Raw genomic sequence first — 14139 nt, 5'->3', positions numbered from 1 at the left:
GGATGTTCAGTGATACTTGATTAACCTTATGTATAAGTTTCATGAACTAGGTCCATATATTTTCTAAGTTATGATGACATTTCAAAAACTTAACCTTAGGTTAAGATTTTGATGTTGATTCCCCCAACATGGTCTAAGTTCATTGACCCTAAATGACCTTTGACCTTGGTCATGTGACATGAAACTCAGGCAGGATGTTCAGTAATACTTGATTAACCTTATGGCCAAGTTTCATGAACTAGGTCCATATACTTTCTAAGTTATGCTGTCATTTCAAAAACTTAACCTCAGGTTAAGATTTGGTGTTGACGCCGCCGTCGCCGTCGCCGCCGCCGCCGCCGTCGCCGCCGTCGCCGTCGGAAAAGCGGCGCCTATAGTCTCACTCTGCTATGCAGGTGAGACAAAAATGGAAGGCTAATTCCACACCCAAGCAAAGACTAGTCTCTCAGGAGGAGAGAAGGGGGTTGGGATGGCTAAATGTTCTGTTGACCTTTATCCCATCAACCATCTTCACCCACTTCACCCCTATTCTCCTGACTCCCATTGAACACACTGCTGAGATCCACATGAAAAAGTCAAAATGCTGCACTAAACATTCATGTTCACTCATGCATTAAATTTCAATTCATGAAATTTGCTCAAACAACCAAAATTTATCATGATTGATCATTAATTTATCACAACACCATCAACTTTGCAAGTTCCAAGGGACTCGCCCCTCAAAAACTTAAAGGAATTGGAAGTCTAATTCCTGCCCAGTCTAATTCCTGCCCAGCCTAATTTTTATACATGTACCCTTTGTTTAATTGGGTAGTGCTCTCTCAAGCGTAAATAATTTTCCAACTTTTTGGTTTCATTTGAAAGTTGACTTTATTGGCTTACCATATATATATAGGTCTTTTTCCCCAAAAGAGACATATTTTTTGTTTGGCAGCCATTTCAAAAGTGTATAGTTTTTTGAGACACTCTGTAGATCTATTTGCTTCATATAATAAAAATTAACAAAGTGGGGGCATCGTGGTCTAGAAGTTACGACTCTCGTCTTTCAATCAAAGGGACATGGGTTCAAATCCCAACAACAGCATGTTTTCCTTTTATAGCAAGAAATTTAACCACACTGGGTGATTTCAAGTACGGTGTTCAGTGTTGGTGTTGAGAGCGTAAAAAGGCCGCTGAACCGAGCTCTAACACCGAGCTTAGTTCAGAGGAACGATACTGATTGCGTAGTCGATAGCACATGACGTCACGCCTCTGCGCTGCGCTGCTAAATCATCTCAACTTCACGCGAGAAGTCTCGACGACGAAAATGAAATCAGAGAGAAATGCATTAAATTCTCATCGTACAGAATACAAATACTTTAATTAATTAAAGAATTCGAAAGCGTGAACATTATTCTTCATCAAAATAAAGCTCTAATGATTTGTACTCATCTTAACTGTAAAAGCTAATTTTACAGGGATGTTTCATCGTGTTCGCCGCCTGTTCACGAGCTTGAGATTGCCATAACCAACACCAACACCGAACTTGAAATCATGATTTTCCCAATCCCTGGGGGTTGGTGTTGGAGAATGGGGAAATTGCACATAGATCGTCAACACCAGCCGCAGTGCTGGGTTCAGCAGACGACATTCAACACCATCCTTCAACACGAACTGCCGGAAATCCGTCATATTTTCCGAGGTCAATCCCAACACTAGCCTGATTTCAACACCGTACTTGAAATCACCCATTGTGCTGCACTCAACCCAGGTGAGGTGAATGGGTACCCAGCAGGATTAATTCCTTGAAATGCACTGAGCACTGGAAGGCTGCTTGAGCTAAAGCAGGGGTAATAATAACCATAATAACAATGCGCCTAGGAATAGATTATTTCGAGATAGATGGCGCAATATGAATGCCTATTTTTACCATTATTAAGGTTTATATACAATGCACAAACTGCAGAATATTTTAGAAGTTTGTTTTATCCGTTTTTTAATGTTTTCCTTTATTTTCTTAGGACCATTAAACTTTACCCACAGGCCACCACCAAAAAATTTTAGTGTGGAGCCTTGCGTAAGTGAATGAATTTTACTCTCTAGGAGCATCCTGGCTACATGGGAGAGTAACTTGACATCTTGTTCTACAAGACCAAAAGTCAAAACTTTACACTTCTCTAAGATGGAAGTTCAAAAGCCACTTAAAGGACAAGTCCACCCCAACCATAAGTTGATTTGAATAAAAGAGAAAAATCCAACAAGTATAACACTGAAAATTTCATCAAAATCGGTTGTAAAATAAGAAAGTTATGACATTATAAAGTTTTGCTTAATTTCACAAAACAATATGTGCACATCCTGGTCGGTATGTCATTGAGGAGACTGATGATGCATCCACTCACTATTTCTTTTGTATTTTATTATATGAAATATTCTTATTTCTCCTCATTGTCAAGTGAAACATCATTGTTTTAATATGGTTCAGTCAAGTTGCTCCTTAATGGCGACAGCACGCAAACCGCGCGATTTGCGTGCTGTCGCCAAGCGAAAGACAAAGAAATCAAGATGGCGACGTAAACACGGCCGTAAGCTCTTCCCATCTTTTCATAACATTTTTCTCGTTTTTTTAATGAATTCTTCTTTAAAAATGAAATCAATATCGCAGAAATGTCGGAAATGAAGTTGAACCCCATGTACATGATTTAGTGCTAGATCTTTTAGAGGGAAAGTAGAAATCTCTGGGGCGAAAGTTTCAGGTTTTGTGGCCGTACGTGCATGACTATGCGTCTGTAACGTTGGCAAAGAACAATAGGAAACAAGATGGCGGCGTAAACATTGGGCAAGTCTCTTCCGTCTTTTCACAATATTTTTCTCATTTTTTTGATGAATTCTTGTTTAAAAGTAACGAGAGCGTAGAAATGTCGGAAATGAAGTTTTATCCCATGTAGGCCTACATGATTTAGGGCTAGATCTTTTAGAAGGAAAGTAGAAATCTCGGGGGTGAAAGTTTCAGGTTTTGGGCACTCACACGTATTGCGAGGTTAGTATTAGTATACTAACCTCGCACCACGAACCGCGTTTGGCAGTGGATTTCTAACTAGTGGGTCGCGCGTGCTGGAATCTCACTTCTTGGGTCCACAACACACGACTTCTATGGCTTGATTTTTCTGTGCGCGGCGGCATGTAATGAACCCTTGGGTGTACTTAGGTAGATTAAAATTTAAGGAGAGAACTTTTCGTTTTTTTTTAACTTGAACTTGAAGTTCCAGTCTGTGCCACGATGTCAGGATACTGCCACACGATAGACCTTCATCATCATCATCATCATCATGATGTTACGAGGTGAGGTAATCCTGTTGACCTCGATCTCTTCATCTGAAAATTGCAGTCCATCTCCATACGATGTGTTATTACATAAGAACAAAAACTTGCACACGTGGAGGGTAGAGACGGTTTTGATCATTGGAGATTGAAACGCTCAGACCACCAAAACTTATCGAGTCTTAATTTGAATACATCGATGGAGCCTGAGTCAATAACTTCTTGGGGGAGGCTATTCCAGTCATTCACTACCCGGTTACTAAAAACGCATTTGCGTATGTCGAGTCTTGATCGTTCTTTAAATATCTTTAACGTATGACCTTGAAGATGTGAACTAGTTGATGGCAAGAAAAAGTGACTTGAGTCCATCTTGACCATTCCTTTCAGTATTTTAAATACCATAATGGCATCTCCTCTCCTTCTTCTATAATACAGGGAGTGTAAGTCCAATACTTTTAATCTATCTGTGTAGGGGAGTTCTTTTATCTCCTGCACCATCTTAGTTGCTCTTCTCTGGACTTTCTCAATTTTATCCGCATCTTCTTTCCATCGAGTGTTCCACAAGATGTTGCCATACTCTAGGTGTGGTCTTACCAATGTCTTAAACAAAATCGGTAGGGTCCTTGTGTCCAGTTGAGTGAAAGTCCGTCTGATAATACCAAGGAGCTGATAGGCTTTGCTTACTTCCATTGATATATGCTCATGAAATTTGAGTTCCGAGTCAATCAATACTCCCAGGTCCTTTTCTCTGGTAGATGAGGCAACTTCATCTCCATTCATGTGATATTTATCTTTCTTGTTATTTCTCCCAAAGTGAAGAACTGTACACTTATTCTGGTTGAAAGGAAGTTGCCATTTTTCAGCCCACATGGTAAGTTTGGACAGGTCTGCCTGTTATGCCTGGGATTCTTCATCATTTCCTACTGCTCTGTACATCTTAGTATCATCCGCAAAGAGTAAGATCCTGGAGTTTATGTCACTAGGCAAGTCATTAATAAAAATGACAAATAGGATGGGCCCGAGGATACTCCCTTGCGGTATGCCACTCTTAACATCTGTCCAAGATGATGTCACTCCATTTATAGCCACTCTTTGCTTTCTGCCTTTCAGGAAGGCACTAATCCAGGCAAGAAGAGGGTTCTCAATTCCATAAGCTTTCAGCTTCAATAAAAGTCTTTCATGAGGTACTGCATCAAAAGCCTTCTTAAAGTCTAGATATAAAACATCAATAGGTTGGCTATTGTCTAATATCCTAGTCCATTCTTCAATGACCAATAAAAGCTGGGTCATACACGACCGTCCATTAACAAAGCCGTGTTGACAGTCGGAGAGAAGGTTATTCCTTTCCAAGAATTTCATCACGGCATCTCTAATGATACTCTCAAGCTGCTTCCCAACAACTGATGCTAGAGTAACTGGTCTGTAGTTCTCCACAGCTTTCCGACTTCCCTTCTTGTGAATTGGCGTGACATTTCCTGCTTTCCAGTCCTCAGGAAGTTTTGCCTCTTCCAATGATCTGTTGAAAAGGACTGACATTGGTTCTGCCAGTTCTCTAGCCAGTTCCTTTATGAGTCTGGGATGAATGTTGTCTGGTCCAGCAGACTTGCTACCATTCAGATTCCTGAGTTTCTTTTCTACTATGTCTGGATTTACCGTCACTTCCTTAATGACTGCCTCACCGTGATTAATTCCTGTTAGATCAGGCAGGTAATTCACATTTTCACTGGTAAAGACACTAGCAAAGTATGTGTTCAAAGCTTCTGCCTTTCCTAGTTCTGATTGAATGGGACTCCCATCATCATTATTCAAGTCTCCAATTCCAACTCTTGCTTTTTTCTTGTGGCTAGCATAGTTCAAGAAACCCTTTGGATTCGATCCAATGTTACTGATGAGATCGTCCTCATGATCCTTCCTGAGCTGTCGTGTAAGACTCCGAAGTTCATTACTAACTTCTCTATACCTGTCATAATAATATCTTGATCTCGACTTCCGGTACTTATCCCACAAGTGGCTTTTCCTCTTTTGGAGGATCAATGCATCTTTGGTCATGTAAATACTCCTTTTCTTTTGCTTCTTATTACTGGCTTTGGGGATATACTTCTCCATCAAAGAATGTAGCATGTCTAAAATCACTGTCCATGTCTCAGTGTAGCATTTATCCTTCAATGTATTGTCCCAGTCAACAGAACAAAGATCATCTTTCATTTTTTCAAAATCTCCCTTATACATTACGTATCGATCAGGTCTTTTCTCCTTCGGAAGTTCATCATCAATGCAAACATCAATAACGAGGCTGCAGTGATCACTCTTTCCTATAGGTGACTGGTGGGACACTTCCTGAATGATATGGTCATCATCAGTAATGACCAGATCTAGAGTGTTTGCTCTCTGTCCTTTCCGATATCTTGTAGGGTCTCTTACATGCTGGACCATATCCTTGCTTTGTAGTGCGTCGAGAAACATATGTGCTGGGTGATTACTAGGTGCTTCTACTTGCAAACTTTTCCAGTTTATTTCAGGTAAGTTGAAGTCTCCAACTATCATTACGTGTGAATCGCGACTATCGCTTATTATACCTATAAGATCACAAAGTTGGTCAGAGTTTGCTTTTTCACTAGACGGGCTGCGATACAAACAACCAAGTAAGAGATGCTCTTTCTTCTTAAGCAAATATATCTTGCACCAAATCATTTCCTGAAAATCAGAGTCGAAATGCACTTCCGTTGCTTTCAAGGCTTTCTTACAGTATATAGACACCCCTCTCTTAGCACCAGTGTCAAGATTGGAAAACATATCATAACCTTCAATACTGTACGAAATTGCTGAATGACTGAAGGCACTTGATTTTGGTAGTACTTCATTTATCATCACAATGTCTGAATTGTTCTGTGCTATTGCCAGAGTAAGCTCCTCCATTTTGTTACTTAAAGAATCTGCATTTGTGAACCATACTGTCAATTTTCTATTAGCTGCATGAGTAGTTTCTTGCGCTACTTCAAAATCTTTCACTTCTTCATGATCCTGTACTTGTGTGTGAACATGCTCATTCAGTCATTGCTCATCCTCCGAACCACCCACGGCTCCGAGCAACTCTTCCTCGGCTTCACTGTCATTAATATCACAGATCACTTCAGCACCATTCTGATTATTGGATTCATTCTGGGTCACAACCTGCTCATTTCCCTTTCTTGTTTGCTTGGTATTTTGGTTGGCCATTTGAACTATCCTTCCTCTACGTATGACGAGATTCATTTCCCCACCTTCTCGTCTTTGTTTCAGTTCTTGTCTGAGTTCGTATCTTTCTTGTCGCTCAAGTCGTGTGAGGTCAGGGGAAATGTATGTATTTTTCCATGTCTCAGAATCTTTTAGGCTTTTAGCTTTCTCCAGAATCTCCCTCCTTTTTCTTGTCGACTCCAGCTCTACTAAAAGAACCCTTGGTTTGGTCCTTTTGTTTTGGTTTCTCCCACCAAGTCTGATGGATTTGACTGGCTTCACATTTTTGATATCCAACTCTTTCAGAATGTCTTGGAAAGAACGGATATCTGCTTCTTGCCTCTCTTGATACTGGTCAGAGGAAGATTCCTGAACGTTGTGGATAATCAAGTTGTTTTTTCTCTTTTCCCTTTCAACCACTTCTTCCATCGTCACCATATTCACCACATCTGAGGGTTTGCTAATATTCAGATCATCCTTATGACCATGTTCAGAGAAGGCCTGTGTGGTGCCTGACAGTATGGCTAGCTAAGTTAGAACTTGCCACTTCCGCATATGATTTTCTCAATCTCTTCTCTCCTTCGCCTATCATGACCTTGATCGACTGTTGGGCTTGGGATATGATTTTGGCAACATTTTCATTAACTTTTTCTCCTACTTTGTTTGCCAACTTATCAACATCATCAGAGTTAATTTGAATTTGACTTCCTTCCTGGTCTATGTTCATTGATGTCAGAGCATTCTTGGCTACTTTCAGTGCTTTTTTGTCACAGTCAATACAGAACCAGTGTACTTGCTTGTTATTGCATGAACTAATAAATGAATACACTTCATCATTCATCTCTTGACATGGTAAGCAAGACCACTTATCACAAAGTTCACATTCAATCATACGGTTTGTCATCGTATTGCACTTGGAACATTTGAATCCATTCTTAGTATTGTCATTTCTGGGTTTAGATTTTGGTTTTACAGACTTACTGGTTTCTGCTTTCTTTTTACCCTTGCTTGTCTTGTGATCCTTCTTCCTGTCAATCTCTGGGACTGATGAAAAATCAACAACTCTTCTTGCTTTCTTTGTTGTGTCCTCTTCATTTATTGTGTAATCGCTGATGTTGATTTCAGACGAATCTGCAACAGTTAAATCGGCAGTATCTTCCACTTCGGCCAGTATTGGATTCGGCGGGTCAACATCGTCTCCCGATCTTCGCCGATTCTCAGTGCCCGAGCTACCGGCGTCCGCCACCGGTACTGCTTCCGGCGTTTTCTTGCCGAAGGGTGACAACTTTTTCAATTTCCTCTGAACTTTCTCCATGATCAGAATCTAGTTAAATCCTCTGAAAATATGCCAATCTCAATCCAAAATGAAGCACACCGCTGTCTTGAAACCAATCTTATGTCAAGATATTCACTTATGATACTCCAATCCGATAAGAATTCACAAATTTAGAGTCAAATCTGAGAGGTATGATCAAAACACGTCCACCACCCGCACGCGCGCATCCAGTTTCATCCATTTAATCGTGGTAAGTGCATAATTTCTGTTTTCACAATATTCTTTCCAAGTTATTGAGACCACAATCTACCCTAGTCCCGTGTCTATGACTATGTGTAAAAGCACGGTGGACTAGCCTGGAGGCGTCTGGGGAGTGAAAGTATATACTGTACGTATGGTCACTCCCCTAACGCCTGGCATTGTGAACTATAGGCTCCTACGTGGAAGTCGTGTACACCCAAGCAAAACATCGCCGGCGAACTCGATAAGTCACGTGACCGCCGCCATTTTGCTAGGTCAATTGTTCGAGAATGCGCCGTAGAAGGCAAGATGCAATATGTTTTCTCTATGTATTTCTAGTTCAGTGGTTGAAGCGGGACATTTTAGTACTTTTTAATCTAGCACCGCTCATGATTTTGCCGCCCTCTATACGCGTCACGTAGCTAGGTTGCATTAACAAAGGATCAAAGATGGCGATGTCAACAAGTGTAAGTAAACTCTCTTCTACTTTTATTAATTCATATCATTTTGGCGTCATTTTGTAACCGTAACTATCCATTTTTTGCCAAACGTTGCCAACCAATATTTTTACCCATGGGCCATGGCCATGTACAGCAGTCGTGACCTCAGAATCTAAACATAACTAGCAGTTTGGCGCATTTTTATAGTTGCCTTTTCCCTCGGTACGTAGGAGCCTATAGTTCACAATGCCAGGCGTTAGCAGTAGAGGTGCACGGCCAATATGGGAGACTCTCTCCAATAGGGGAGACAATCTCCCACATTGGAGACTTGCTTTGCAAAAGGACAAAAGAAACAACACCAACAAAAGCATGATTTTTTCCACCCAAAATTTTGTCTCACTGAGGTCAGAAGCCCATTTGTTTTGTGTGTGATTGACAACAAAAATCCTTATCAAAACAAAAGTAGACAGTGAAATTTTAAAGTAGACGGTGAAAAGGGGTAATTTTTCATGAGGAATCTGCTTATCACATTTTTATTTGCCGCCAAGGTAATCCTTTTGCAGCAAATGTAAACAAAGGAAATTGGTCTCCAAAACTGAAGACTGTCTCTGAAATTGGATACCCAAATTCTTTACAAAAGTCTCTGATATTGGAGATAATCTCCCACATTGGAGACAGTCTCCAATATTGGCCGTGCGCCTCTACTGGTTAGGGGAGTGACCATACGTACAGTAGGCCTATATACTTTCACTCCCCAGACGCCTCCAGAGTCCAGGCTACGGTGCCGGTGGACTCCTGGGCTCCGGCCCGCAAAGCGGGCCGGAGCTCCCTGGCCTGGGTTAGTCAAGTCCAATCAATCATCCTCCCGTTTCAACTTTCAACTTTTGAAGTTTTTCTTTATGGTTAGTGACTTACCTCATTTCCATCTCATAATCCAATCCAACAATTATTTTTCAGCACTGAAAATTACCTGCTTGGTCTGATTGTAAGAGTACAAAGAGTGAGAATACAGCCGGGGATGCAGCTGGATCTGCGGCGAAAATGATTTTCCCCAAATGTTTTACACACATACCGTAGGTACGGTACCTACTATACTGTACTGCGCTGCCTATACCGTATATATACCGCGTAGAATTATATTCAGTCATACGGTATACGTCAGTGCAGTATCAGTCTAGACATGCGAGAGCTAGAGAGCTGTGCATGTGATGATCTTTATGCGATGTCATACCGGTACCCAACGCTGATGGGCGCCCTTCCAAATCGAGCGTTTCACAAAATTGCCGATGTGTCCGATCTTCTTTGCTAAAGTAAAGAGGTAAGAGGTTCGGTCCTCGGCCGCGGCACGGCATTTAATCGGCAGTGCTCTTTTTTTATCATGCAGTCAAATGAATGAAAATAATATACGGTACGTACCGGTATTGACGTATTCTTGGTAACTAGGTGTGCACTTGTGTTAAAAAAAATTGAAGGCAAAACAAAAATAATAATGAGCAATGACAATTAATTATTGACCCATTATGTTTTAACAGATGAGTTAAGGCTAGAAGGAGCAATAGGAGGAGTTGACCTCGGTGAGTGTTATCAGTTGATGACAATTCAGTGGCATTTGAAAACTGGAAATGATTTGAAAGTTCTATATACAAATGCAGACTCTTTATCTAACAAAATGATTGAGTTGGAGATCATTGTGCATAACTTGAATATTGATATTATTTTGGTGACTGAAGCAAAACCTAAATCTTCTGTAACAGAATCAACTCTGACTTCATTTTATATCATGGATTTAATATATTTGGAAACCTTGAAAAGGGCAAGTGCAATTCTCGTGGAGTTTTGATATACACAAGGACTTTTGCTCAAGGTGATTGAAGTGGATATGTTTAATGACTTTATTGAATCATCATGGTGTATGATAACTCTAAAGGGAATTCGAAGCTTCTTGTAGGATGTATATGAAGCCCATCAAGTGCTATAGAAAATAATATATTGTTGAATAATTATGATACAACTGTCTGAAAACAAAGACACAGCTATATTTATAGTTGGTGACTTTAATTTTCCCGAAATAGACTGGAATTCATGGTACGTCGCGGAGGGTTAGGTGACAACCAGGCTAAACATTTTTTAGATGCTCTTCAAGACTCGTATTTATTTCAACATGTATCTGAACAGTGGCGTACCTAGGATTTTTCACAGGGGGGGGCAAAACCGTCCGCCAAAAAATTGACAAGCAAAAAAAAAAAAAAAAAAAAAAAAAAAAGGTCTTCGATCACAAATAAGGGATCTTGTACCAGAAAAAAATTGATAAGCAAAAAAAAAAAAAAAAAAAAATTGTATTAATTGTTGTTGACTTGAAAGTTTCTGGAGAAAAAAGAGCCAGAACAAAGTCATTAAAGTTGAAACTATAGACAAAGGAGATTATGAGAAACTCAATTATCTTCTCAGTGATATTAAGTGGAGTGAACTTTTAGAAGACAGGACATGCCGTGATGCCTGGAAACTCTTTAAATATATATTCCTTACTTTTGTTCAGGAATGCGTGCCTCCTTGCCAGAATTAAAAGAGACTCGAAGCAACGTAGGAGCCCATAATATATATCGAAAGAAGCATTGAGGTTATCCAGCAAGAAGAAAAAAACATGGAAGATGTATTTAAACACTAAAAGTATTATTGATCATGCTAAATACAAAAGGATACGTAATCATTTGAGACAAGTTAACAGACAGGACTGTATTGAGTATAAAGGATCACTAGCTAAGGAGTTAGCCTCAAACCCGAAGAGATTTTGGAAGTATGCCAACAGGAAAATAAAATCAAGACCTGGAATAAGTGATCTAGTAAACTCAGAGGGAAAAGTCATAAGTTCAGACATAGAAAAGGCAAAACTTCTTAATGACTTCTTTTCAAGCGTTTTTGTCAATGAAAATTTGTATTTTATGCCAGATATAAATTGGCAATACTCTAGTCCACCACTATCAGATGTAATTATTACTAGAGAAAAGGTAGAAAAGAAAGTTCTTAAACTGAATGGAAGCAAATCTCCAGGTCCAGACGAAATGCGTCCAAGACTGTTGAAGGAAACTGCACGTTCCATTTCAGTTCCACTACAAATCATTTTTGAGAAGTCATTTTGATGAAGGCATGCTTCCTGATGGTGACTGGAAAGTCGGAAACATATATCTCCGCTACACAAAAAGGGAAGCAAGAAGAACATTGAAAACTATAGACCAATAAGTTTAACTTCAGTGGTTGGAAAACTGATGGAAAGTTTAATTCGTGATATAGTGATGTAACATCTGATGGATCATTGTTTACTATCAAACTGTCAACATGGATTTATTCCAAATCGGTCCTGTATGACACAACTTTTATGAGCGATGGAAGAAAATAATGACATGCAAACTTGATGCTGGAGTTCCTATTGATGTCATTTATTTAAACTTTTGTAAAGCATTTGACTCTGTTCCTCATGAAAGGCTTCTCGAGAAATTAATGTCATATGGTATAGTTGGAAAATTACATGCTTGGATAAGAGCCTTTGTAACAGGAAGGGAACAGAGAGTGACTATCAACGGTGAAAGTTCTGATTGGAGTCAAGTAAGCAGCGGAATTTCGCATTGTTGTCGTTAATAGCTGGTCTACTAATATAAGCCAGGATAGGCCCCATAGAAAATTGACCAAACCTTGTTTTTTCATATATACAATATTTTTTGATGTTTTCTTGTCAATTCGAGGGTGCTGATTACGAATCTGAATGATGCCACTCGTGTAACCTTGAGCATTTTCCGCAAATTGACAAAATCCAATATGGCCGCCAAAATATGCAAATTACCCATGAAAATCATAAAATTGCCTGCATATTAGCTATAAAATGCATGAAATTGTGTGGCAGGAGTGAAATACTCTCTGAAAAAATAGTTTTTGACAAAATATATATTTTCTGGATATTCAAAATGGCCGCCATGGGCCCCTGTATACTCTATTATGTACAATATGAATAGGGAAAACTGATTTTCACAAAAATTAGCACTAAACTGCAAGAATTTGTGATCTATGAACGAAGTACTGTATGCAAATCATCATTACTTACGAGATATATAATTTATTATGTCATGTGGGAAAATTGCTGTATTTTGATATTTAAAATAGCCGCCCGACTGGCCCAAATTAGTATGTAGGCCAAAAAATCACATGAGTGAGCACTAAAATGCATATTATTATGATAAACAAGTGGAATACTGACTAAAATATAATCGTTAACGAAATATCTTATTAGACGGGTCAATATATGGTTTGACCCGGAACAAATTGCAACAAATGATTTTTCAACTGTTTCTGGCAGTATTTGACCTCAGGAATAACATACTAAAAATCTACCAAAATCCGCATCCGGGAAAGTGGTTATTTTCAAGATGGCGTCCAAGATGGCCGCCATTCACTAAAAATGGATATAACTCACTCATTATCCACCCTAGAATCCTATTTGGGTTCATATTCCATGGTCCAATGGGTAAACGAATTTATTTAGACAAGTTAGAGTGAATATTAGCACTCCAAGGTACCAGGAAAATCCAAGATGGCGCCCAAATTGGCTGCCGTAGTCTAAAAAATCCACAATTCATCTATTACTTACTTAAGTGGCTTTAATTTGGTTTCCATTCGATTGTTTTAATGGTGAAGTAGTACATCGGGACAAGTTACAAGGACAGTCAGTGGTCTGGTGTGTCCATAAATACAAGATGGCTTCCAAAAATATTGAGTTTAAAATGGCTGTTTATCCTTAAAATGGGCATAGCTCATATCACATCTACCTGAGAGATATGATTTTGGTGTCTAGACCATGGTTTCAATGGTCAAATAATACATTGTGACAAGTTACAAGGACAGTCAGTGGTCCGCTGTGTCCAAAAATACAAGATGGCTTCCAAAAATTGAGTTTAAAATGGCTGTTTATCCTTAAAATGGGCATAGCTCATATCACATCTACCTGAGAGATATGATTTTGGTGTCTAGACCATGGTTTCAATGGTCAAATAATACATTGTGACAAGTTACAAGGACAGTCAGTGGTCCGGTATGTTAAAAAATCCAAGATGGCTTCCAAAAATGGAGTAAAAAATGCTGTTGCTACTTAAAAAAACCCAACATAGTTCGTTCAATATCCGGGAATATGATTTTTGTGCCTATACCATGGTTAAATGGGTCAAATAATAAATTGGGATAAGTTACAAGGACGATGGGTGGTCAAGTATGTCCAAAAGTCCACGGTGGCTTAAAAAATAGTATCAATTAGCCGCGATGGTATTTAAAAATGCAAATTGTTCATGTTATATTCGTCAAGGGCATATGATTTTGTTGCCTATATCATGGTTTCAAAAGGAATAAAATTAGTTACAAGGACAGTCAGTGGTCCAGTATGTCGAAAATCTAAGAAAGCTTCCAAAAATCGGAGTCTAAAATGACTGCTGTTACTTTTAAAATGGACATAGTTCATTATCCACCAAGGAGATATGATTTCGGTGACCACACTATGGTTTCATGGTTAAAACAATACGTTTGGACTGGTTACATTGATATGCAGTTGTCCAGTTTGCCTAAAACACAAGAGGGTTTTTAAAAAGGGAATCTAAAACGACTCATATTCAATAGTGGTCAGAGTTCTACAAT

This window comes from Lytechinus pictus, chromosome 7, assembly GCF_037042905.1.
Source record: "Lytechinus pictus isolate F3 Inbred chromosome 7, Lp3.0, whole genome shotgun sequence".
NCBI lineage: Eukaryota > Metazoa > Echinodermata > Echinoidea > Temnopleuroida > Toxopneustidae > Lytechinus > Lytechinus pictus.
The sequence above is the reverse complement of the archived record's forward strand: the minus strand, read 5'-3'. Positions refer to the sequence as shown.